Source organism: Ambystoma mexicanum, chromosome 3p (assembly GCF_040938575.1).
Source record: "Ambystoma mexicanum isolate Mex_15411 chromosome 3p, UKY_AmexF1_1, whole genome shotgun sequence".
Lineage (NCBI taxonomy): Eukaryota > Metazoa > Chordata > Amphibia > Caudata > Ambystomatidae > Ambystoma > Ambystoma mexicanum.
This window is the reverse complement of record NC_090925.1, coordinates 1,009,145,736-1,009,172,385: the sequence shown is the minus strand read 5'-3', so window position 1 is coordinate 1,009,172,385 and position 26,650 is coordinate 1,009,145,736. Positions and strand designations below refer to the sequence as shown.

Sequence of the window (26,650 nt, the reverse complement as noted above, 5' to 3'; positions counted from 1 at the left end):
GAGGTCGGGCATGCATATCTGCTGTTATACAAAACCCTGGAGCTTTCTCGTCTCTTATCGCCCCTCGTTTACAGTTGTCCCCGTCCCCTTCTTCAGTATCTATTCCTTTTTTTGCATTCACTATTTTTGATAGTGCTAAATTGCCTTATCAAAACTCTTTAGCGGATCCCGATCGAGGGGGCATAGAATTAGCAACCCTCATATCCGAGTACACCCAGGTTGAGTTTAAGGCAGGTTTCTGTGGAACACACCGCCCAGGCACACTTTTAATAGCGTCCTTTATTCTTCCATCATCAATTATGATCGTGGACTGTTACCTCTTTAGTTGGGCAACAGACTTTTGGGTGGCAGACTGGGGGGGGGTTGTAGATGGCTGGGGGAGGGGGGGGGAGTGATCATTTGCCTTTGGTTTCTCGTTTAGTACTCCCTAGATATGAAGTGCAATATGACTGAGACGAGCGTACCACATATAGCGTTCGCAGATGGGGAACACATCACTAGTTGCCTTTATGCTGATGACATCACTAGTTGCCTTTATGCTGATGACATTATCAGTCAGCGGCAAATACTCCTGGCAAAAGGGCAAGCGTCAGAAGAAGTAGTGGCATCCTTTGAACTGCTAACAGATATGGTCACAAACAAATTAATGTAAATCCCAGAAAGTTCTTATGAGGAAGACAGCATATAAACAAACCAATACCCCCGATTCGACACTCAATGTCAGGCCAGAAAGAAAGCCTTACACAAGGCACTTAAGGGGGAGACCGTACAAGCCGATCAAAAATTCAGACTGAAAAAATAATTTTGTATGCTACTGAAAAGTAAGAAACTGGAGCACGTAGAAAAGCAATGGAACTTATTAGCTCAAGCGGTAAGCTCTAATGGCCAAGGCTATTCTGGAGACTGGTTGCTAAGGGCTGGGAAAAGGGGGCCATTTACAAAGTGGGACAATTGGTAAGAATGGGTGGATGGTGTAATAAAGTAGATGGATCACCAGAAAGTATTCCTAGGACACAATCAGGAAACTGTTGAGAGCTTTATTTGGGCATACAGGTAAGGCTGTGGCTGACCCCTTCAGGGTCTTCTCTCAACTGTTCTGGATGCTTAGATCTCAAGCCATAACAATTCCAAATGGCTAAGATCTAGATGTCATAGATTCTAAGAATGATGTAAACTATGTACAAGTATAGAGAAGGAATAACTATGTACAATTAATGTAAAGTAGATCACACACTATAAACTTACGTTAAACAAGGAAGAGGCAATGATATTACAGGATCAGTGAGTAACATCACAACAGATGGTCCACTTTCAGAAGATCTTTTATGTGCGCAAGTCACATAAAATCGCCAATCAAGGCTATAACGTCAACTAGTAAAATACGGAAGCCTTACAAGACTCCCAAGACCCCTAGCTCTCCTACATTTACCAAGACCATAGCCAACCTGACCATGCCCAGCAACAAGACCACCCTGATCAAAGGAGCACTTATCAATGCCCGATCTCTGACAGCACACGCCCTAGACGTAGCTGACCTCATTACTTCCAATCAAATTGACTTCCTAGCCGTGACAGAGCAGGCCCTTCACTCACACTAGTAATTCAAGACAGCTACACGATTTTAAAGACTTGACAGAGAAACATCCAAAGGCGGCGGCATCGCTGTCATTTGCATGAGAGCTCTCCCCCACCACCCTCTTCCATTTGCGGAACTACTGTCACTGAAACTCACGCTCTCAGCCACACGCACTTTAAAAATTAATTTGGTCTACAGACCACCTGGTCCCATATCCTCATTTGAAGATGACATGTTACAACTCCTAGCAACCGATTCCAAACCTAAATCCCAAATCATGCTACTAGGCGACCTCAACCTTGGCTTCCTAGACCCTAATGATACCGCTGCCAACACCTTAGCAAACTATCTCAGAACTAGGTTTCTCCCATCGCGTCACTAAACCTACTCATAAGAAAGGCAGAATCCTCGATTGGATCACCAACCTCAACTGCGAAACCAACATCTTCTCCAACTCACCTTGTGCTTCGAGGACCACCATTCCATAATGTTCACCATACAATTTGGCCCACAACCTCACATAGCCAAAGTCCTAGCTCCTCCAGCAATAACAAGAAATAACAAAACATTGCACTAAAAAATATACGCCCATTCCTACAGCCAATCCTAAACTACTCCAAAACTGAAACAGACCCATCCACCTTTGCGTACTTCTACAACCAGACGCTTCACCATGTCATGAACCGTCGGATTCGTCCATTCTGGACTTCCTGGTCCATGATGCACCGCGGTATGAACTCCGTGATCCTTCCAACATGGCCGACAGTTCCGAAACGCTGCTCACGAGCCCTTGCGCATTGCGTTCGACTTCCTAGAAAACAGCCACGCCCCCGCGGCGCTGCGCGTCTCAACGCTACTGCTTGGAGTAGTTAGACGTGTGTTGTCGGAGTTCGCTTCCGTGCTCTTTTTTGATTCCTTTTCCCTTCTTCCTATCCTTGGAAACCCGTTTGTTCCCTTCCTTACCTCCTTTCCGTGGGTCATTCCTGAATTTATCCTGTGCTCCGTCCTCCGGCGCTTCGGTTCGCTCCGAGCCTGGATCTCTATCTCCATCTCCCTCCTGGATACTGAACGCTAACCGAAGAACAGCCCGGGAAGTCACGCTGGAATCCGAAGACCCGCGCCCAGGTTTATACAAGTCTCGAACAGTACGAAAGAAGGAAGCCACTTCCAAGAAGGTCGCAAGTAAAGAGAAACAGGGGAGAAACTTGTGACACACCAAGCCATAGACGCTATTGCTCCATTGAAAGCACAGAAAGCCAAACCGCTAGCGCATCTCAACAATTGGTTCACGCCCAGCCTTACAATCTTACGTGATAACAAAAGAAAGGCAGAATCTAATTGGAAAAATTACAGCTTTACCTCCAATAGAGACACCTTCTTAAAATATGCAAAGTAACACAAACAAGCCATCCTAAATTCCAAAAGTGAATCCTTTAACAGCTCTGTAATGCCAAATCTGGCACTAAAGAATTATTCAAAATTCTCAGAGAGCTGGAATCACCTATCTGCCCCCACCCCCACTGAGACCTGCACCAAAGACAGAGCATGGTGCTCCAAAATACAAGCAGCTAACTTTACAAAATATTGCTGCTACAATCTAAACTAGAAAAGAAAAAAACGAAACATGAGTCCTGGCACAAGCCTTTCAAAACCCAAAGATCCAACAGGGAAACATTGCATCCCTTTCAAATTAACACCTTTATCCATCCCTGAAGTGGAGAAAATAATCCTTGGCCTAAAATCATTTAGTTGCCAGGGCGACTCTTGTCCTGCAACTATCATTAAAGAAGGAGCAAAAGAACTGGCACCAGCCATCACATCCTTTATAAAATTCCTCCTTTTGGACAAGCACAGTACCTACCAACCTAAAAGATGCCTGGGTCCTCCCACTCTTAAAAAAGAGTAACCTAGACCCTGACATCCCTAATTATAGGCCTATCATTACAGTACCATGCTTGCTGAAAATTCTGGACAGGGCAGCCTACCTGCAAATACAGACTCATCTCGAAACAAATAACCTCTTAGGCCTGCGACAATGCGGGTTCAGACCCAGACATGGGAAGGAAACTGCTCTAATTGACCTTAAAACACAGATCAATGACCAAAAGGACAAAAGGCAACATAACACTCCTCCTCTTGCTAGACTTGTCAGCTGTGTTTGACCTTGTCAGCCACGAAGTCCTTTGCAACCACCTAACCGCTGCATCCCACTTCTCTGAGAAAGCCACAGACCTGGTTCAATCATTTCTAGACAAACAAACAATGAGAGTCTCCTCTCCTACAGCATCGGCCAATCCGGCACCAGTGACGTGCGGCGTTCCACAAGGGTCTTGTGTGGCGCCAACACTCTATAACATATTTACAAAGCCACTGTTTGATGATTTGGATAATCTGGGTGCCACCTATACTAACTATGCGGATGACACCCAGGTCCTCATCCCCAGATCAGGCAATCACCATAATGACTCCAAACTACTAAACAAAATCTATCTCATCATTCAGACATGGATGGCCACTCATGGCATCTGCCTCAATGATGAGAAGACCGAATTGCTACTGGTCGGCTCACAAGCTAATTTAAACAAACTAGAGACTACCTTCAAATCCTTCACCATAGACAGCATAAATATCCTGGTTTCTAAAAATGTCAAGACACTTGGTGTTTATCTTGATTCCACTCTCACCCTAACGAAACAAGTGAACACTACTTCCTCAGCCACAGCATACACTTGTAAGCTTATAAACTCATGTAGACCCTTCCTCTCACCAGCAGCTGCTCCACACTAGCGAGAGCGCTTATAATATCAAAATTGGATTACTGTAACGCACTCTACCTAGACACCAGCAAACGCAACTTGAATAAACTTCAGGTCCTTCAAAACAATGCCCTGAGAGCGGCCTTCAACATACCCAGATCTCATCACATTTCGGAAACGAGATGCAACTCCCGTTGGCTATCAATTACTTACACAATCTCTCCTAAAACTTTGACCCTCACGCATGAGTGCTTAACCAACTCAGCACCGAACTACCTTGCGTGCAAATTCGCCAGAAGGTAACCCAAACGACCCACTATGTCAGAGCAACTGAACGGTCTCTCAATCCCGAGATATAACAGACAAAAATCGGGAGGCAGCAGCTTCCCTGTCCTTGCTGCCAAAATGTGGAACTCCAAACCCACTAACCTAAGAGAACCATCATTCACAATATTCAGAATCCAAGCTAAAAACTGGCTCAGCTACCAGGAAACCGACTAACCAACTACCAACCTGTCACGCCTAACTGTATATATTCTCTCTGCAGCACTGTTGTAATTATTGCACCTTGCCGATACAACTTCTCATATGTACATAATCTTGACTGCTATTTTTCTGTATTATTCCGTATGTTCCCTTCTGCCTATGTACAATGACAATGTAACTATGTACCTGTGTAACCTAAGTAATGCACCCAGATGTCTGAGGGCTTGGCGCGCTATACAAACAAATAAATAAATAAATAGATCAATAAACTGGGTGAGGCTCAACCCCACTGTACCGGTCCTAATAGCAAGATCGGGTTCACCGAGTCAACCATTTCTTTGGTTTTCAAGCAACTGAAAAAGGGGAAACCTGCTGGTATGGATGGGCTGACATCAAATATTTTTGTGGGGTTCTCTAATAGGTTGGTGCTGATTCTAGTTGAACTATTTGAAGTAATTGAGGAGGCCTCTTGGGTCCTGACCCTTTAGAGAGAGGAATAATCATCCCACTATTAAAAAAAAGGAAATCCAGACGATGTTCACTGCTATAGATCAATTTCTTTACTATACACTAGATCTAAAATCTACTCCAAGAGTATCTTGGGTAGGTTGGAAGAATGAGTTTCCGAGGATAACGTCCTAAAGTCTTCTAAGGTGGGCTTTAGGGGGGGGTTTAGCAACCACAGATAATTGCTTCATTTTTACCACAATCCTAGATAAATAATGTCGTCTGGAGGGAGGTTCCATCTACACAGTCTTCCCGGATTTGGAAAAAGCATTTGGCGCCATTGACAGTGGCACTCTGTGGATCAAACTGAATGCTATTGGGATTCTGCCAGGGTTACTCAGATTGGTGCAACTATGCTATGTGGGCACCATGACAGCAGCCAGGTATGGTGGTGTAGGAGTAAACACATCATATATTGAGATTAACAAGGGGGTAAAGCAGGGTTGTCCCCTTTTTACTTATTCTCTTTATGCCAGATTTCAACCCAGGCAGGTGTAATAACGCATTCTCACCTAGGCTGAGAAACAAAGTGTATAGCGCACTACTCTATGCTGACGACACAATCATTTTGGCCTTAACTCCATATGTTTGAACCAAGGTCTTGGTTATGCCAACGACTTTTTGGAACACCACAAGTTAAAATTAAACAAAAGTAAAACTAAAATCATGATCTTTGGGAAAAGGGGGAGACCCTTTAGATGGGAATTGAAAGGGGACCCAACTGAAGTGGTGAATTATTATGCCTACCTTGGATTAAAGTTTACTAGCAATGGCCGTTCGGCAGCACATATTGAATACCAGGCAGAATGAGCAACGGTTAGACTCAAAGGGCTCCTAAGATTCTATTACCGATATGGAGCACTCAGGTTTGACAAATGTATGGAGGTTTTAAAACTAAAAATGACTTCACTGATGCTTTATGGTACCGAAATATGGCACCATGGAAACTGTAATCTTATAGACACGGTACAGTCAAAATGTCTGCGCCAAATTTTATGTTTATTGCCTGGATGCCTAAATAGTGCTTTAAAAATAGAATTACAGCTACAGAGTATTGCATCCCTGGCACAGTCCAGATATCTGATGTTCTACTCCAAAACGGGATCTCTGATAACCCAAATACAATGATGTGATTCTTGGAGATGGAGGACTCAGTGAGTAGGGACAAAGTATCTCTGGTAAATGGAAGTGAGCTCGGGGAGGAGTTAGTTGTTGGATGTGGGGCAGATACATGTATGGAGAATTTGACACAAGTTAAAGCAGTCAAAAATGTTTGTGTAGAGCAGGGGCGTTGCTAGGGGGGGGCTAAGGGGGCTACAGCCCCTGATCTTTTGGTTGTAGCCCCGGATAGAATCTCAGAAGCTACAGCCAAAAGACTAGCTAGCCCCCAGTCCCAACAGTTCCGACATCAGCTTAGCCCCGGGTCTTTTCCAGACCTAGCAACTCCCCTGGTGTAGAGAGAGGGCATTGGCTGCACAAAGAATTAAAGCCTTTCCTTTGCTGGCCTCGTACGTCGAGGTTAAGGAGAACCTGACAAGAGGCTTTTAATTATTGCTCGATTAAATGTACACCTGCTCTTTAAAAAAGCAAGATGGCATAGAGCCTCACCAAAATGTCTGTGTGGTATGGAGCTGGATGAAGAGTTGGCCTACTTCTTCTTGATCTGCCCACTCTACCGCTGCAAGAGTATTGGGTGACTAAAGCCACATTTCTTTGTAGCATCATACCAGATCTTGCAAGGAAACGAAGGAATTGATGAACTGTATTGAGCTTGGGTTTCTTTGGAACCTGGTGAGGTTTATTGACAGGACACTTAATATAAGGAGGCTGAAAATACACACTTTGGCTTTAGTTTAAAGCCATCAAAAGGCAGTGTTTGTCCAAGCAATTCAGCACGTTATAATAGATGTCTACTGAACATTGTTTTTATTTGTTTTATATGTTGATTTTAATCCTCTTTTATTAATTATTGTTTGTTGTGGAGAATTGACTGTCTCACAAAGGGGATGATGGTGTGCTACAATTTTGTTGCATGTATTTTATGTTAATGGAGTAATCCAAAATAAAATTTCAAGACAAAACATAAGGGAATCAAAAACTACAAGGTTTTATATGACGCATGACTAAGAGGGATTCATACAAGGCAGATCCACAGCGACTAACATACAGAGGTGCTGTAACATATCAGCAAAGATCCCAAAAAACTCCAAGGGGACCACAGTTGCCCTAGATGTGCAGAAGGCCTTCGTCACTGCTTACTGGCTCTTTTTATTTAGAGTCATAAGCAACTACAGGCTTGGTCCAATCTTCATCAAATGGGTCTGTATACTTTACACACAGCCGTATGCAAGGGTGAGCGTTAACAGGAAACTATCGCCAATTCTAGAATTAGCAGGGGATACGAGGCAAGGCTGCCCGCTGTCTCCATTGCTGTTCGCATTGGTGATAAAGCCACTGGCTGGCCTTCACAGCCAGGTAGGAATAACAATAGTAGAACTCATAACCGTATACGCAGACAATATCATGCTGTATGTGAGAGAACCCGAGAGACACCTGCTGTACGTGAATTTGGGAATTACTCTGGCCTCAGACTGACTACCACTAAATCCGAGATATTCCCGCTGACAGATGCAACGGGGAACCCACGGAACTGCACTGTGTCAAATGGGCACCTGGGTTAGAAATAGCACGCACCCTCAACTACAGTGATCTAGTTGTAGTGCTCTGCACTAAACCTAACCGCTGGACTCACCTTCCAAGTTCACTTATGGGCCGTCTTGCATTGATCAAAACGATCATACTCCCTAAACTATTGTACCTGTTCAGCACAGTACCACCGTGGCCAGGGAGATCCCTCCTCTCAAGGATACAAGGGGCATGCTCAACGTTTATATAGAAGGGGCAGGCACGAGCGAGCTGGAGGCGGCTAACGATGACATATGAGCAAGGCGGTCTAGCAGCTCCCGACTTTGAACTATACTTTCTGTCCACAAAGGCTTATTACACAGTGTACTGGGTGGAGGATGGCCCAGTTGCGTCCGACGTGGCGCTTGAAACACAAGGGAGAGACCCAGCGAGTCTCCTACATGACCTGGCTGAAGGGAAGACAAAGGGCGATAACCAAATAGACCCTGCCCTGATCACACAAAGAACATGGGCCAGGTTAGTTGGCCACCCCAGAAATACGGTGATGTATAACTCGAACCTGCCTATATGGGGCACACAATACCGGCCCCCAACACAAGATGAAAATCTGGTCGTGCACTGGCGAGAAGCAAGGGCATACATAATTTCAGATATCTATACAGTGAGAGCCAATTTATAAGCTAGGACGAGAAAAGGGTAATTGTAGGTGATACCCCGCTGCAGAAACTACAATATCTCCGACTGCGTTCGGCAATAGCAGCAAAGTGGGATAGTTTCCCCAAATAACACCCCTCACACCCTAGCCTTGGGTACGTACTATCTGTCAGCACACAGAAGAAGTCGGCCTCAGCACTGTATAAAATCATGCCGTCAACCTGGAAGGTACTGGCACCGGATATTAAGGAGGAGTGGGGGAAGGACCTGGGGATTTCCCTCACAGACACACTCTGGACACAATTATGCGGCTTAACGAAACACATCTCCTGTAATTCCAGGTACCGACTAATCCATTTTAAAATTATAAACAGAGTGCATCTCACCCCCGCCCGTCTCAAGAACATGTACACTACAGTAACCGGAAAATGCCCCAGGTGTGGAAACGAGGAGGCAAGCATACTCCACATGTTATGGTCTTGTAACATACTTGCTAAGAACTGGGCGAATGTGTGCAAAGCGATAGAAGAAATGCTGGACCACCCTATAGATTGGGAGCCAGGGCTATGTGTGCTGGGTTGTGTGAGCAAAATTAACCCAATCCGGCGCAGGCTATTGAACCTAGGCCTGCTCTTGGTTGAAGCGGGCATTGGAAGAGTAGGGAATCTCCTAGGATGCAAGAATGGATGAGTGATATGACTTGGGCAAACGATAATGTAGAGGTATACCCTAGTTTATTACTTATAACATGTCGCATGGAAGATATTTGGGGAGGATTCAGACAATACCTAAATGAGAGAACCTTAAGCGAAAGCGGTCAAGAAGTATTGTAATGTATGTATACCAACGCCCAATTACACCCACATCTGTATAATCGAAATGCAAGTAACGTAACTGTAAGCATTGTAATGTTTCAAATCTGTGTAGGTTAAATCAATTTTTTTCTTTTAAACAACAAGGTTTCATGAACAGTCAAAAAATAGATAACGAATTCCATGTACTATTGGACAAGTCATAGAAGGCATTTGGAAAAATATGGGTGGCTGGGGTAGACCGGCCATTTTTCTGAGATGTACGTTTCTTTAACTAAATCATGAGACACAAAAGATGACTTCCTTAAAGTGGAAAAGGGAAAGAAGAGGTGAGCAGAGGTGTTTCACCCCCAGACACCCTGAAACCATCAAATGTATACCTGCCCTTCCGAGATGAATCCTTGCCCTTCAGTAGAACATTATGAAAAATGCTAAGCTGGGCTTTGAGTTTGACTCATATCCATAACACCTGTACACTGCTCCAGACATTTCCTACTTCCTCACTTGCCTATCCACAGTTAGTTGGGGCATGGGTTGAATCGATAACAAATAAAGACTGGGCATTCGCACTTGTTATTATTCCTTATGGTGTTGGTGCAGGTCAGACACCCCAGGCTCAGGGTAATTAACTGATTATGCAGAAATGGGCGTGTCTCACTCCATCACCCTCCGGACCACACGCAATTTCAAAGAACTGCAATCAAGATGTTGCACATTTGAAATTCTTTTTTTTCTTTCAGCAATCATGAATTCAAGTCAATGTATATTCATTCTGTAACTTCATGAAAATCACAATGTGTTTTGTAACCATTGGTTTTCATTTGTCAAGAGATTCGCAAGTCAACAAAATAATCAAATTAAATACTTACAATACAGGTTAAAAAATAACCACCACCATAATAAAAAATATATTTCCTAAATGAAACAAGAAGGAATTCCTCTGGCCGGCAGGATTCAATATTGCACTTACGGGTCAGGAAAGTTCACTTCTGCCACATCCAAAGGTCAGCTCCAGGTTCTCCATCAGGTCTGTGAACCAGTTAGGTGATTGAATACACATGTGACTCCACAACTTACTAAGATCCTTAACTTCATATGACTAGAGCCTTTCATCCAAGGCAGTGTGGGAATTGTACTAATTTAATTGCCAAATAATACTTTTTATGGACTCTTCTAATTTTATCACTTCGGGGATATGGAAGAATGCAGACCTGGATTAGTTGGTGAATAAATAAGAAAACAAAGGCATGGGACGAAAGAATCAGGGGGGTCTTTTTTTCTTTTCAGGAAAAATATACATCTTGCCCCACAGTGTTCCCAATCCTTAGCTTTTACTATTTTTCCTTTTCTCTAGCAAACTTTGTTTAGGCGAATATACCTTTCCCTATTGGTACTAGGTAAAGCTTGTTTGACATGAACTAATCCATTAACGGAACCGCGCATGTGTGCCAAAACTGCTGGCTAAGAGCTTTCTGTCCACTTAACTGCCTTAATACTAAGCAGAGGGCAGTATTGTATAGCAACTTAAGCCAAGGTGATGAGAAATGTGGAACATGTGCACAGTTAGCAAATAAATTGCATCCTGTAAACTAAATATTACAACACTAAGAGATAAAGATGCTAAGGCAGCCCAAGAAGAAGAAAGCTTGAAAGATGTGCATAAAAACAGAAATGCATTCAGTCCCCAGGTGATGTTGCCCTGTGCAAAGGCAGGTTATATAACCCGTGAACAGATTCATTTGGGAAATACTTGGATTACAATGATCGCATAGAAAAGCGTCGACAGAAAAATATTTATGAGGCACATTTACTAAATTAAAGGGCAAGTAGATGTATGATAGTTGAAGTTGCTCGGTGTAGCGATTACTGCACTCTTAGTCCATTGTGCCCTTATGTCCATTGCGAAATATCATCTCTATTGGAATGGGAACAGATTATTCCGTGCAGCAATAATTAAAGTGCTGAGTGCATGCGTGGGCCACACTCACACACTGGCATCTTCCCCTTGCACGCTCCCATCTCCCCCCCTTTGCAGCAAGTGTTAACATAGGAATGGAACTCATTGATAGTGACAGAGGAAAGAAGGGCCATATGGCAGAGAGGAAAACAGAATTGAAGAGGATTTGCCAACTACAGTGCACGATAGTGAAAGTTGGTCTGTGACACACAGCACTATGGGCCTCAATGCGAGTTCGGCAGCAAGTGGAAAAAGTGGCAGCAACGAAATGACCGCCAGTTTTACCACTCTGCCGAATCAGGGCTTTTAGACAATACATCTGTGCTAGCTTCTCCAGTGGAATCAGCGTCATAAATTAAAACGTTAATTTTGCCACATTACAAGTGGAAATACTGGCGAAATACAGTCCGAAATTGGCAATAATTCTGCTACAAACACAGTGCAGCTAACTCCACCTATAAGGGGGGAGTAAACGCACACAGGTGTTGGAACTGAAGCCACAGGTGCAACCAATGGGCTCAGAAAAGGTACATAAGGCCCACACCTTCCCCAACCACACTTTGTAACACTATACAGGCCCTTGGAGTTGCCGGCACCTATACTTAAGGTAATCGCTCCTGGGCTAATTGCAGATCGACCGCTACTTGATTGTAAATATGATTAGAAATTATTTGTAGAAGCTAACTTTCGGCATGACAAGATTTGGTGCATACCGTTGCATTGGTGAAGGAAGCAGCTGCCTTTATGCTCCTTTGTGTGTCCAAAGATGCCCCTTACAACTGATGAAAGATAACTCTTTTCAAAATGGCGCCCGCGCCACCCGTATTGAAATTACTTTCACACTGCAGCATGAAGCTCCACTGATTAGTTGGCCCCCGTTTAAGCGGGCCAATCCGGGAGCCGGCAGGCGAACGCCAGGCCCCCACCAAAGGCCAATGCTCTAGGCCCCCATCTGTGCCTGTCTGTGACAACTGTGGCAAAGTCTGCTTGCAGCTCCACGTTTCAAACACAAGTAGGGTACCAGAATGAAATCCTGCCCTGCACCTCCTCTATATAGGCTCAAGCCCGCATTATTGCTCAGGCCGCACACAGCCAACATATCCCAACCTAGCCTTCTAAAGCAAGCGTTAGAAGCTGCTCCCATCTCGCCTCTTCACGACAGAGACCACCTATCCCCTGTTCCTTGGCCTGCTGCCATTGCACACCTGTGCTGAAACTTACTACCTGCTTCAAGCCACACGTCTGCGATCCACCGGAGAGCCCGCTGCTGCCTTCCCAGCATCAATTCTGTGCTATATGCCCCTGGCTTCCTGACAACTAAAGTGTAACTCTCTTATTGGGATCTTGAACTGTGCACCTCCCCAAACTATGGACTATGTGTGCTCAAACAAAAACTGATCTATGATCCCCCCCCCTGTATTCTACTAAAGCCGAACAGTCCACTAACTCACCAGTGTGTGCCATTCCGTATTACAGCTATAGAACTGTATTACCTGCACACCAAATTGAGTAACTGATCCTTTGTTGTAGCTCACTTACTTCGGGCACCCCTAACAGTTGCACCACGACATTGCTGTGTTCATCTATTGCGTGTTTATACATTTAGAGTCTGTGCCTGTTTAAACTGCTCTAAAACGGCAGTTTCTTTTATGGCAGGCACACCCAACTACTGAACTGCGACATTACCATGCTCATCTACTGCGTGTTTAAATGCTTAGACTCTGTGCCTAACTGCATAAATTGATCCATTGCGGCCGATCATTTACTGCCGGCACCCTTAACTGTCTAACTGCTGCAATGTCCGGATCCTATAGGTAGCATATCCAATTACCCATATCAAACTGCATTCATATGCAATCACCCCATTGTTATTTGAATCACCTACCTCTCCCACAGGACTCCAATTCAGTGGCGTACATGCCTAGCTTCAACTATGGCCACTCAACTAGCCTGCTGCCTAACCTAGCACCAAATACTCAGCTCTACCTTCAGTGAGTCCAGACATAGGACCCGCAACCTCAGCATACTTGCCTTAGGCCAGTATCCTGGCCTGTTCCCAACGTGCTAAACCTGCTGCTCCATTCCAAACTAGAACCGAATTAAGCATGCCTAGTATGGAATTTCCTATAAATCCATCACAACTCCCTGCTACAACCAGGAAGTTGCACGTAATCCAAATCGGAAGCAGTATCCTTCCCCCCCAGTATACAGAGACTGCAAATGGCATCTACACTCTTCAGTTCACACAATATTCCTCCAACTCACTTCTTACCAAAGGCACCCCCTTTTATGCCGTTGCGCAGCCATGACGGGACCACCCCGGACCACCTTGAGCCATCTAACAAACCACACACCCATCACTCATTCCCATGAACCACCACTCTGAGAAACAAACGTCAAGCCTACCAGACATGGAGACAAGGGCATACCAGATCCGCTTTAGAGACCCTCCAATATTACAGACTCTGGGCCGCATTTCGCACAAGATGGCCCTCATTTCCTGATGAGCCCCCAGATAACCCGGCGATCGCCTACATTGCTAACTCTGGTGGCGCCCGCGGCATCGTCTCCTCATTATACAATATCCTACAGGACACTTCCACGACTCCATCTCTCAGGGCACGCGATGAATGGGCAAACGAACTGGGTCTAGAAATATCCGATGAGACATAGGGGGCAATGTGCCTGTACACTCAAAAACTCTCCCTCAATTTCCGCCATCGCGCTATACAGTACAAGCTTCTAAACCGGCTCTATTACACCCCACACAGGACCTCGAGGTTTACCCGCACCACGGTGCACCCATGCCCTGGCTGTTGTGCAGAAGAGGCAGATCACCTACATATGTTCTGGGCCTGTAGCGGGCTATCCAACTTCTGGGAAAGCATCTTAGAAACACTCACCACAATAATTGAAGCCGAGATTGACCCCGATCCCCTGGCAGTTCTGTTTGTGGTTTGGAAAACTGTTGAAACTAGACGCCTGGCTAAATTTCTAAACGTAAGCTGTATGATTGCCAAAAAGTGTATTCTCCACAGTTGGAAAAGCCCCTCCCTCCCCCACCTTTCAAAAATGGCTGAGCCTGCTCACCTGGTCACGGAATTGTGAGGAGGAATACCTGACTACACCTCCCTCCCACTCTCGCCCCAAGAATATCTGGGCTGAGTTCAATGCGTATCTCAACAGACAGAACAAGGATACGCCCGAGTCTGGACTGTCCCCTGCTCTGTCGGGACCTACGTCTACATTGTGAGACCCAATATCCTCTCTTTTCATGTGATGCACTGCTGTATATGCTATGCCTGTTGACGCTGTCTTATGTGCTGCTCCATGTTATGACTGCTATGTTTACTTGTTGCCTTCGTGCATGCTTTGTAAACCTCTGCCGTCAAAAATAAAAATTTTTAAAAAAAGATAACAGGTGTGAAAGGAGAGATGGTAATTAGTGTATGTACTTTATTACTTTTTTAGATTGAAAGGGTCACCAATCCCATTAAGATGCAACGCATACAGGACGGATGCATCCCGTCCTGATGAAGGTTGGCTAGATTATCGGGGCTAAGCAGTGCCAGCCCACTTTAAATTACAACCGAAACACATGTAGACAACAAAGAAACCCCCTGTAATAACACAGAGGGTCACGAGAGTGTTGGACTTGATATTGGAAACTATTGTTTGTCTGGGGTCAACTATTACCCATTTTTGAATTTGTGTTAGTATGAAGATGATATGTATGAGTGAAGTATGAATGATGAATGATGAATGATGGGAGAAGTGATGTAAAGGTTGAGCCTACTTTTAGTATTTTAAGAATGCACAAATAAATACTCATTGTTTATGTTATGTCAAATAAATACCATATCTAACTAAGGTTTTGATAAACCATAACAGATTCCTGTTATCTTTAACCTTTTGGTCAATATACTGTTTTTGCTCATATATACTCACCTGGGAGGACCTGTCACGATGCCCGCTCCCGGGGAGCCGGCTCAGGCCCTGCGTCCCCGAAAGCGGACATCAAGTCCCCGGGGAAGGTCCCAGCAACCCCTTATAGGGGCCCTTTGGACAGCGTACTGGCGCCTAAGGCGCCATACTCATAGAAAACGTCAGTCCTGGCGCCATAGGCGCCAGGCTCATTATGAAAGTGTTTGGGTGCACTTACCTGATGCAGACCATGCTGCAGAACCCCGGCCTCCTTGAGGCCTGAAAGGAACTACTTTACCTGTGGGACTCATTTACCACCCGGGCGTGGTCGGGGAAGGATACCTATCTGATTGGAGGAAGGACACATTCTAGGGACTTCTTCCAAGGCTATTTAAACCACACCCGATCAGCCACACGTGCTTCGCGTTGTTCTGCATCTAGCAGCTGGACGCTCACCGTGTCTGCTCCTGCATCTTGACTTCTGCCACACCTGCCAGCATCCTGAATCACCTGCAAAGGAAGGGAACAAGAGAACAGAAGAAGGAAAAGGCCTCACCTGCTAAATCTGCATCCCAGAGACATTTCGTCGACAATCCTGAAAAGGAAGACATTTATTTTTAAAAGCACATCGCATCGATCGCTGCAGCACCGCATTCTACTCACCTTTACAGGGCGCCTCCATGTTCAGCAGCGACCATCCGGATTCGCAGCCGCGCCCCCGCGCCTAGGGAGAAAAAGACAAGAACAAAGGTGAGAGAAAGAAGGGAAAAGGGAAGCTAAAACTCCATGTCAAGACTTACCTGTTGGGTCATTCCCTTTTCATTTCGGGTCCGTGCCGCATCCAGGCATTTTCAGACCCCGACCCCTAAGGGGAAAAAGACACTAGCATTAGAACATTAATGCATGGACACAAGGGGAACCACTTATAGAAAAACTTACCTGGAAGCCAAGCAAGTTTGGTTCTCACCCATCTGAAAATCCAATGACGTAACTGGATACCAACGCGCCCCTGCATCAGAAGCAGGATGAGAGCTCGTCCTTCCAGACCCTAAGGTGAGACGCTACGGGGAAGCACAGAAGGGTTTGAGGAGGGTGAGAGGGGGGAAGTGGGAGGCCGATTGCATTACCCCGCAGACAGTTAACCCCCTATTCTCACCTACAGAAGGATACTTCTGCGAGTCAGACAAGCCAGATCTGGGGCCCGGTCCAGTCCGTCTTCCGAACCCTGCGCATCGCCTTAGATGAGGTCACAGCAGCGCGAACCAGGTCAGCGCCCCCGTGGGAGTCAGGTGAGCGTTACAGAACGCGAAGCCTTCCTACAAATTCCCACCCAGGCGCTATGGAAACTTCTGAGACTGATCAGTTGGCTCTATTACTGGGGGCATTACAGGCCGAAGTACATGCCACTCGTCAAGAGACTAATGCCCTCAAGAGGGAATTAATAATATCAAAGGAAAGAACTGATGACCTGGCCAGACAGCTTTTGCAAGGTCAAGCTGGACAAACTCCTCTACCCTGTCCCAGAGGGAACCCCGCTCCTGTGGTTCCCAGTAACCCTGTGCAGATTAATCTACCTGGAAACATGCCGCTGACCCCACCTGAACGCTTTGCTGGGGACCCCAAACGAATCGCCGTATTCATGAATCAGTGTCGTTTGCACTTCCTATGCAGACCTGGGGCCTTCCCTAATGATCAGACCAAAGTAGCCTTTGTATTGTCATATCTCAGCGGCTGCGCTGCCGATTGGTCAGTTCCACTGGTTACTCAAGATGACCCGATTCTCCGTGATTTTCAAGGATTTCAAGCAAGCATGGAAAGATTATTTGCTCGACCCTCTCAGGGGCAGGCTCTGGATGACGAACTTCTATCCCTGCGACAGGGCAAACAGGACCTCCTATCCTATATTGCAACCTTTAATAGACTAATTGTGGAAACGGGATGGCCAGAGGATAAAAGAGTCACGTTATTTTATCGAGGTCTACCCGGAGAACTTAAAGATGTCTTGGCCCAAGTTGTAAATCCGCCCCAAGAATGAACAGAATATATAGACTTAGTGGTCCAATTGGATCACAGACTTCAAAACAGAAAAACAGATCGGTCCAGGTTTGAGACCCGGGTGTTGGTCAAGACCCACGCTAACCCCAAGGGAGTTGATGTCTCTGAGCCTATGCGAATTGGAGGGGTTAAAGAACCCTTAACTCAAAAGGAACGTGAAAGGAGGCGGCAGTTAAAATTATGTCTTTATTGTGGGAACTCCGGACACTTTCTACGAGATTGCCCGGCAAAACCGCCCCGAAAAGCGGTAGGAGCCGCTGATAAAAACCATGAAGACTCTGTTTCGGGAAACGACTCAGCCCGACAAGCGTAGGGGTCCGCTTGCCGAGCTTGAAAACTAACTCTCAGACCTTGCATTTCATTGTGCCAATGGTTCTCGTAGATCCAGAAAAGCCTAAGAGGTTGCATGCAATAAAGGCATACATCGATAGTGGGGCTATTGGAAACTATGTGGATCGTGAATTGGCCTCTAGGATTAACCTCCCTCTCCGTCCTAAAACCAGCAAAGATGTCATCACCACAGTCGATGGAACTGAAATTGCCTCTGGACCGGTAACACATTCCACTACTGGGGTGACTCTTATTGGTCCTGACGGCCATCGGGAGGCAGTTGTGTTTGATGTAATCAAGGCTCCACAGTTTCAGGTTATTCTTGGAATTCCTTGGTTAGAGACACATAATCCTCGAATTGATTGGCGAGCTAAGAGAATAACCTTCCCGGATTGTGCACAAACATGCTACCCAGAAAACCTGAAGATTAATCTAGCATCTGTAACCTCTGCCTCCATGCAATTACCTCTGGAATACCAGGACTTTCAGGACGACTTCCAAAAGGAACAGGCCAACACGTTACCTCCTCACCGATCGTACGATTGCCAAATCGATCTGGTGCCCGGTGCACAACCCCCTTGTAGCAGGATTTAGGCCCTTACCGAACCTGAGAACCTGCATTTGAGACAATATTTGGATCAATACCTCGCCAATGGTTTTATTCGCCCGTGAAAGTCCCCGGCATCCTCGGCTTTGTTCTTGGTGCCTAAAAAAGAAGGCGACCTTAGAACTTGTATCGATTACCGCGCATTGAACCAGATAACGGTTAAAAACCGTTATCCTCTGCCTCTGATTCCTGAACTCCTTGACCAGGTGAAGGACGCTTGCATATACACCAAGTTAGATCTCCAGGGGGCATATCATCTGGTGCGAGTAAAAGGCGGCGACAAATGGAAAACAGCCTTCCGTACAAAATATGGATTATTCGAATACCAGGTAATGCCTTTCGGGTTGTGCAATGCGCCTGCTGCCTTCCAATTCTTCATGAATGATGTCCTTCGGGAACTCATCGATGTTTGTGTTGTCTATATCGATGACATTCTAGTGTACTCCTCTTCGGAATCTGATTACAGAAAACACGTTAGGGCAGTTCTGGAAAAACTGCGCCAACACAAACTATTTGCTAAACTGGAGAAATGTGTTTTCCATACCACAGAAGTTGAGTTTCTCGGTTTCATCCTGACACCCAAAGGAGTCCGAATGGACTCAAGAAAAGTGGATGCCATCCTCAAATGGCCATCACCTAGCTCTGTAAAAGGGGTTCAAAGCATGCTCGGCTTTGCCAATTTCTATCGCAGGTTTATCCCGGGATTTTCACGCATAGTACAACCCATTACTGCACTCTTGAGGAAAAATAAACGTTTTGAATGGTCTGAAGAAGCCGAGCAGGCCTTTCAGGATTTAAAAGCTAAGTTTACCTCCGCACCTATATTGAAACACCCACGTCCAGATCTCCCGTATGTCGTCGAAACTGACGCATCCAGCCTAGCCATGGGAGCAGTTCTGTCTCAAAGAGATCCTGAAACCAACCAACTGCATCCCGTAGCATTTTGGTCCAGAAAATTCTCGGCACCAGAGATTAATTACGCAAATCACTAACAAAGAACTGTTAGCCATAAAGTCCGCTTTTAAAGCCTGGCGGCATTACCTGCTTGGCGCTCGACATACCATCACAGTGATCACTGATCACCGGAATTTACAGCATTTGAAAACCGCCAAGGCTCAGTCATCACGGCAGCTCCGATGGGCTTTGTTTTTCGCTGAATTTGATTTCGTGATTACCTATCGACCTGGCTGCAAGAACGGCAAAGCAGACGCCTTATCCCGAATTTGAATGGGAGAATCTGATACAAACTCAGAACCAGTACCAATAATACCCGAACAGAGAATTCTAGGCATGACTTTGTTACAGACGCTTGAAGACATTCAAGTCAGAGTGAAACAACTCCTGGACCCTACAGTCCTACAGGATTGGATACAAAAGGGATCAGACTTTACCATAAATAATGGTTTACCTTATTACCAAGGATGCTTATTCCTGCCGCACAAGGATTTACACGAACTAGTTATTTCAGGTTATCATGATACATTAATAGAGGGAAACCCCGGTATTGCCAAGACAATGGAAAAGGTGAAACGACAATTCTGGTGGCCCTCTTGGCGAAAAGATGTTAAATCTTTTGTGATGTCCTGTGGTGTTTGCGCCCAAAATAAAGGTCAAAAGAAAAGACCAGCCGGTCTCCTTCAACCTCTAGACATACCGCCAGCACCCTGGCACACCCTATCAATGGATTTTATTACGGACTTGCCTCCTTGTTCGGGATACAATACCATTCTGGTAATTGTGGATTTGTTTTCCAAAATGGCCCACTTCATTCCTTTGAAAGGTTTACCTTCAGCTTCTGTCCTAGCCAAAGAATTCCTCGAAAATATTGTTCGGCTACATGGATTCCCATCTATACTATTCTCTGACCGGGGAAGCCAATACATTTCCCACGTCTGGCGCAAATGTTGTCAAATGGCACAAATCGACGTAAGATTATCGACCAGTCACCACCCTCAGACCGATGGTCAGACCGAGAGGACAAATCAGACCCTTGAGCAGTACTTACAGTGTATGTTACAGCAATCTGAAAGCAACTGGAAAGACATTCTTTGGATAGCCGAATACGCATATAATAATTCGGTACACTCTGGAACTGGCCATAGTCCTTTTTATACCTTGTTTGGACATCACCCTCGAACCTCAAACCTCGACTCACCTCAGAACCTCGGAGTGCCCGCAGTAGAACATCTGCATTCTACCATTACCCGAGCCTTCAAAGAGGCAACCACGCATTTACAACAAGCCAAGAGAAAATACAAGGAGAATGCTGACCTACATCGGAGTGAAGCACCTCCGTATCAGATTGGGGATCAAGTGTGGTTAGCTACCAGACATTTACCGCTCAAAGGGCCTCGAACTTTTAACCCAAAATATCTGGGACCTTATTCTATTACGGCAATAATTAACCCAGTAGCGGTTAAACTTGATTTACCAGCTAATATGCAAATTCACCCTGTTTTTCATGTGTCACTTCTGAAACCAGTGGTCCCCGGAACCCGACTACTCAAACCTCCAGAACCTATTCAAATAGATGGGGAACCCGAATTCGAAGTGAAGAACATTTTAGATTCAAAAATGTTTAGGTCAGAGCTTTTCTACCTAATTGATTGGAAGGGGTACGGACCTCAGGAGAGGTCGTGGGAACCCAGTGACCATGTGCATGCACCTCGATTAGTCAGGAAATTCCACCGACTCTTCCCAAACAAACCAAAACCCCCGGAGGGAACAACCTTGGGAGGGGCCTTGCAGGGGGGGGGAGGGGGAGTGCTGTCACGATGCCCGCTCCCGGGGAGCCGGCTCAGGCCCTGCGTCCCCGAAAGCGGTCATCAAGCCCCCGGGGAAGGTCCCAGCAACCCCTTATAGGGGCCCTTTGGACAGAATAGGGGATAGAAAAACGTCATAGGCGCCAGGCTCATTATGAAAGTGTTTGGGTGCACTTACCTGATGCAGACCATGCTGCAGAACCCCGGCCTCCTTGAGGCCTGAAATGAACTACTTTACCTGTGGGACTCATTTACCACCCGGGCGTGGTCGGGGAAGGATACATACCTGATTGGAGGAAGGACACATTCTAGGAACTTCTTCCAAGGCTATTTAAACCACACCCGATCAGCCACACGTGCTTCGCGTTGTTCTGCATCTAGCAGCTGGACGCTCACCGTGTCTGCTCCTGCATCTTGACTTCTGCCACACCTGCCAGCATCCTGAATCACCTGCAAAGGAAGGGAACAAGAGAACAGAAGAAGGAAAAGGCCTCACCTGCTAAATCTGCATCCCAGAGACATTTCGCCGACAATCCTGAAAAGGAAGACATTTATTTTTAAAAGCACATCGCATCGATCGCTGCAGCGCCGCATTCTACTCACCTTTACAGGGCGCCTCCGTGTTCAGCAGCGACCATCCGGATTCGCAGTCGCGCCCCCGCGCCTAGGGAGAAAAAGACAAGAACAAAGGTGAGAGAAAGAAGGGAAAAGGGAAGTTAAAACTCCATGTCAAGACTTACCTGTTGGGTCATTCCCTTTTCATTTCGGGTCCGCGCCGCATCCAGGCATTTTCGGACCCCATCCCCTAAGGGGAAAAAGACATCAGCCTTAATGAGTGAATGAAAAGACATTACCAAAACACTCATTAAAGACTTACCTGATTTCCTCAAGGATTTCACCGCTCACCTCGGGTCGGTGCCTGTTCCCCGGCATTCCGTACCCCGGCCCCTATGGGGAAAAAGACACTAGCATTAGAACATTAATGCATGGACACAAGGGGAACCACTTATAGAAAAACTTAACTGGAAGCCAAGCAAGTTTGGTTCTCACCCATCTGAAAATCCAGTGTCGTAACTGGATACCAACGCGCCCCAGCATCAGAAGCAGGATGGAGAGCTTGTCCTTCCAGACCCTAAGGTGAGACGCTACGGGGAAGCACAGAAGGGTTTGAGGAGGGTGAGAGGGGGAAGTGGGAGGCCGATTGCATTACCCCGCAGACAGTTAACCCCCTATTCTCACCTACAGAAGGATACTTCTGCGAGTCAGACAAGCCAGATCTGGGGCCCGGTCCAGTCCGTCTTCCGAACCCTGCGCATCGCCTTAGACGAGGTCACAGCAGCGCGAACCAGGCCAGCGCCCCCGTGGGAGTTAGGTGAGCGTTACAGGACCATAGGTAGTGACCAGGTACCCTTATCATTTTGAAATCATGTGTGTCGCCTACATGATATTGATATTTTATTTGTATTGCGCTCATACTCATGTGTTCCAGAGCACGCCGAGGCAAGGGAGGGTAACAAGGGAGAACAAAAACAACACCTCTTATTAGGCCCAGTGACATTCAGAAGGCACAAGTGCAGGGGAGAGGGAATGGGGGAAGTTCAGGGCAGGAAGGCGGGGAAAGCGGAAAGTGCTGAGCATAGGAATGAAAAACAACAACAAATGGTAGTGCAGCCAGCAAGTGGCAAGTGCTAGGTTTCAGGCACAGACCGGGGGTGTCTGATAAGTGCAGGGGAAGGGGGACCGAGGGTAATGTAGGGTTACAGATACAGACCCAAAGTGCAGGGGTTGTCAGGAGGCAGTGCGGGTGCGTGGCAGGGTGTGCAAGTACCCGGGCCAACATCAGAGGATAACCAGGTGCACAATGCCTAAGCAGAACAGATCAACTGAGGAGATGAATAGAGAAGGCAGAAGCAAAGAGGAAGGTCTTGAGGTGCTTCCAGAACCGGAGAGGGTTCTCCTCAAGTTTCTGAGTTGCAGGGAGGCTGTTCCAGAGGGAGGCACCAGCCGAAGACTGAGATCTACCCACAGCACGTTTGTTTGAGAAACAAATGACCCTGAGGGAGTTGGAGGCGGAGGAGCGAAGAGCTCGAGGGGGAAGGTATTTGCGGCGAGAGAGTTTAAGGTATTCATATAATGTATTCATCAAGCCTCTTTTTGACAGTCAAGACAAATTGGGTGTCACGTATCACATGTATTATTTACCGTAATAGCATTTCTGATGATTGTATTTGCTTAGATTCACATGCTGTGCATATAGTCCGACATCTAGTGGTAACCGCAGAGTATTGCATCTTGTCTTTCGAGGATCGAAAGGGGACGTCGGCATAGGCATGTCTAACACTATCCCTACCGTGACGTGCAGTGTACCCAGAAGTCCTCACACCTCGAGGTCCCTCTGTATTTTTCCTGCCGTGAGGGAGCCGTATGACTATTATGAGTGAGTACAGAAAAGAGAGAAGTAGAAATATGTCCATGTTCCTTCCATCCGAGCAGGGAGGAAGGGCGGGCACATGTGAATCTAAGCAGATACAATCATCAGAAATGCTATTACGGTAAGTAATGCATGTCTTCTGATGCTTGTTAATCTGCTTAGAATCGCATGCTGTGCATAGACTAGAGAGCAGTACCCAGAGTTGGAGGTGGAATGTGAGAAGGAACAGTAGTGAAAAGATGTCTTAGTACTGCTTGTCCCACCTGAGAATCAGACCTAGACTGTTTCTAGGCAACAGTGTTTTGTAAAGGTGAGTACAGAACTCCAGGTTGCCGCTTTGCAAATGGACTCGAGAGGAACATTTGCAATGAATGCTATGGAAGCCCCCGTTCCCCGAGTAGAGTGTGCACTAGGCTTGAAGGGCAGTTCTATCTTGGCAAGAGTGTAGCAGAGTGTGATGCAGTTGACAATCCATTTAGAGATGGCTGATCTACCAGCTGCCACTGAAACGAAAAACTGATTTGTTTTCCTTAGTGGTTTAGTTCTTTCCAGATAGTACATGACTGCCCTGAGCACATCTAGTGTGTGTAGGCTTCCTTCTGCCACGTTGGTAGGGTTCTGGAAAAATGTAGGCAGTTCTATAGATTGTTTCACATGGAACTTTGAAATTAATTTAGGCGCACATTTTGGGTGAGTGCGCAGAACTACCTTATATCAGTAAATTGTGACAAAAGGGTCTAGAATAGAAACGGCCTGTAGTTCACTAACTCTTCGTATGGAAGTGACTGCCACTAGGAAGGCTGTCTTGTATGCGAGTGCTTTTAGACTTGCTGTGTGCATAGGTTCAAAGGGAGACCCCATAAGTCTGGTTAACACCACATTTAGGTCCCATCCGGGAACCGGGTTGGAAATGGAAGGATACATTCTCTTAACCCTTCCATGAAAAAGCCTTAATTACTGTGATCTTCCACAATGACACTTTCTGCTGGGACGTAGTGTAGGCTGAAAGTGCAGCTAAGTGAACCCACAATGAATTGAACACAAGACCCGAGTCCAGCAGGTGAGTCAGGTATAACATAATATGTGTAGAGGAACATTCAATGTGATTGATGCCCTTGGTATTACACCATATGACAAAGCGTTGCCTTTTATTGGAGTAGCAATGCCTGGTGTTAGGTTTTCTTGTTCATGCATCTCTGAGGAAGCTGGAGATGTCCAAACTCTAAGATTTCAGGAGCCAGGCCGCTAAGTTGAGAGTTTGCGGGCATGGATTGAGTGTTTCCCCCCTATCCTGAGACAACATGTTGTAATGGCAAGGCAGTTTCATTGGAGGAAAGAGACATTTCCATCAGACGGGAGAACCAGTGTTGGCGTGCCCATAATGGGGCCACCAAAATCATGGTAACTGGTTCCTGGTGCATCTTGTGTTGAGATGGGGAAAAATTGTAAACAAAACTCCCTGAGCATGTTATCCAAGGACTGTTCCTCTTGAATTGGTTCTGAGGGTACCTGGAGGCGTAATATAGGCATTGTGAGTTCTCCAGAGTTGCAAACAAGTCGATCTATGGGAAAACCTATTCTGCGAAAACATTGGAGATGATGTCTTTGTGTAGTCGCCATTCGTGGGAAGTCTCGGCTGAACACGTCTGCCAGAAGATTGAGTTCCCCTGGGACGTGTTGAGACAATAGAAACATCTTGTGTTTGAGAGCCCACTTCCACATGTTCTGAGATAGTTTGGACAGCCCTGGACAATGAGTGCCCCCCTGCTTGATCAGGTAGTACATGGCTCTGGTGCTGTCCGTGAGGACCAGTACTGTCTTTCCCTGTAGCTGCGTTTGAAAGGCTTTCAGTGCTTTGAACACCGCTAGAAGCTCCAACAGGTTTCTGTGGTTGGAAGCTACCGCTGGGGCCAAACCCTATGGCGCAGTCTGTTGAAGAAGGCGAGCCCCCCCACCCCATGAGGGATGCGTCCGTCGTGAGAGTGGCTTCTACTGTGGGTGTGGTGGAGATTTTCCCTCGACCACAACCTCAGAGAAAGAACGAGGGCTACCGAGACGGCCACTAGATCGTCCCATAGTCCGCTGGACTGACGCCATTGGCTGTTTAGCCACTCTTGCATGGGGCGCATGCGCAAAGGCACGTGAGGCACCAAGTAAATGCAGGACGCCATCATACCTAACAGTTGCATGGCCTTGCATACCGTCACCTCGCGACCGGCTACATACTGAGGGATCTGAAACAGCATGTTCTGAACCCTCTCGTTGGAGGGGAAGGCGAGACAGTCTTCTGTCTGAATAAGAGCCCCTAGAAACTGATTGACTTGGCTGGGTTCGAGGCTGGATTTCTTCTCGTTTATGGAGAAGCTCAGAATTAATAAAAGGTCGACTGTCCTTTGAGTATTTGCTAGACATGTTTCGTAGGAATCCCCCATTATGAGCCAGTCGTCGAGGTAAGGATAAACTGGGATGGATTTCCTGCGCAGGTGAGACACTGCCACTGCCAGTACCTTTGTAAATACCCGTGGGGCTGAGGCAATGCCGAAGGAAAAGACTTTGACCTGATAGTGCTTGCCCTCTATCATGAACCTTAGGTGCCGGTAACATTGAAATATGAAACTATGCATCTTTCATGTCCAATGTTGCCATGTAATCCGCCTTCATGAGAAGAGGAATCTCCTCTTGCAGCGTCACCATACGAAACTTTTGAGTTTTGACCAACTTGTTCGCTGGGCGCAAGTCTAGAACAGGGCGCATGGTTAGATCCTTTTTGGGTACAAGGAAGTACACTGAATAAATACCCTTGTTTACCTGTAGAACGGGGACGACTGCGATAACGCCCTTTTCCTGCAGGATCTGGACCTCTTGTAGCAGGATCTTGAGGTGTTATGGTTTCAGGCGCCTGGATCTTACTGAGGTGGCTAGCTGAAATCGATACGGTACCCGTGGGTGACAGTCTTGAGCACCCACTGGTCTGATGTGATCTACCATGCTTGCAGGAATGATGCCCGGGGAGGCATGGAAGGGGACCCGGAGTCTAGAGTCATTTTTGACCAGAGGCCGGGGAGCCTCTAGGGGTGGCATTACGACCCCTTCCCTTTCCCTGACGTTGTCCTCTGGGAGGGTAAGTACTGGGGGTGTTAGCACCCT

General features: G+C 46.4%; 1 protein-coding gene across 2 annotated transcripts in view; it reads right to left on the bottom strand.

The window, feature by feature from the left end:
* Window positions 1–26,650, bottom strand: part of L3MBTL1 (L3MBTL histone methyl-lysine binding protein 1) — a 1,278,801-nt gene that overhangs the window by 915,961 nt on the left and 336,190 nt on the right. The window lies entirely within an intron of this gene.